This window comes from Castanea sativa, chromosome 9 (assembly GCF_040712315.1).
Source record: "Castanea sativa cultivar Marrone di Chiusa Pesio chromosome 9, ASM4071231v1".
Lineage (NCBI taxonomy): Eukaryota > Viridiplantae > Streptophyta > Magnoliopsida > Fagales > Fagaceae > Castanea > Castanea sativa.
Genome location: NC_134021.1, coordinates 39,761,281 through 39,762,548, shown reverse-complemented (window position 1 = coordinate 39,762,548; position 1,268 = coordinate 39,761,281). Strand labels below are relative to the sequence as shown.

At 39.4% G+C, this 1,268-nt stretch overlaps 1 long non-coding RNA gene across 1 annotated transcript; it reads right to left on the bottom strand.

Moving 5' to 3' along the window:
- Positions 1-315: 315 nt before the first annotated feature.
- Positions 316-677, bottom strand: LOC142610098 (uncharacterized). Its single transcript, XR_012839762.1, has 2 exons — positions 560-677; positions 316-380 (listed from the first exon to the last, which is right to left on the bottom strand). It is a non-coding gene; the product is annotated as an uncharacterized LOC142610098 (long non-coding RNA).
- Positions 678-1,268: the final 591 nt, after the last annotated feature.

Here is a 1,268-nt window from a genome sequence, read left to right as displayed (position 1 = left end):
AAAAAAGAATAGTTCTCCGGAGATGTAGTACCTCTGTTGTGCCCGAACTAATCTTCCCAGAAGGTCTAACCTCTGTACTTTTATTTTTGTTTCAAAGTAAGAGAACAAATTATCTGTACAAATCTCCATATGAGGCAAAAATGAAAGAAACAATCAACTAAGTAGCTCAATGGAATAGCTATTAATATTAATAGTTTATTACATTACAAATCATCACAAACATAATTAACTTAGACCAAAAATAAACCCAGAAAACGCATTTACACATTATATAGGAACTTTGCAAAATTAGGGCTTCTCAAAGATTGAACTTACAAAATGGAGATAGGCTTGACAACACCATATAAGGACTCAATAATTCCAGCCGATCCTCCACGAATCTGCAAACAAACAAAAGCATTTCAGTTAAGATTTGACTATGATAGAGAAACGAAAAGAGAAATAGCTCTGTTTGGTTGCTGAGAAATAAGGGGAAAAAAAATAATAAGAATCTCGTTTAAAAACAATATTTCCCGTCATTTTTTCTGGGGAACCAAACGGAGGATTGATTCAAACCCACCTGCAAATTGACGGATCCATTGACAGTGAGACGAACACCATAGTGAGAAATGGAAGAAGAAGATTTTACTATAATTTTTCCCTCCAGAGGTTCCTGAAATTCCAATACTCATCTTTTTAGAGAATAGAGAGTCGTTGAAGGATAGAAGGGAAGCAACCTTGGAGACGCATTCCAACTCGGCGAACTTGAAAGCGAGGCCAATCGACGGCGGAGATTGAAAGACGAGGGAGGTCGTTGGATGGGTTGGGTTTGGAAGAGGAGGAGTCGGTGAGGCCTTGAGAAGAGCTTCGAATAGAGTTTGGGTTTGGGCAGGTGAGTGAGAGAGAGCGGGTGGAGATGATTTAGGGTTTTTTGCGATCTGATTTAGGGATAGATTTTTTTTTAATTTTTATTTATACTAAATTTTGAAGCTGCGTTTCATTAAACGCAGCTTCAACATTTAGGAGCTACATTTAATGAAACGCAGCTTCAACATGTCTGGAGCTGCGTTTCTTAAACACCGCTCCAGAAATAATGAAAAACAAGAAAAAAGAATTCCCTAGAGCCGCGTTTCTAAAAACGCGGCTGAAATCCTACCAGCCAAACGCAACCTCAACACCGAAGAACGCGGCTTCAGTGCGGGTCTATAGCCGCGTTTACTAAACGCGGCTATACGTGTTTCCTGGAGCTGCGTTTTTCATAAACGCGATTCAAAACCCCTGTCTGTAGC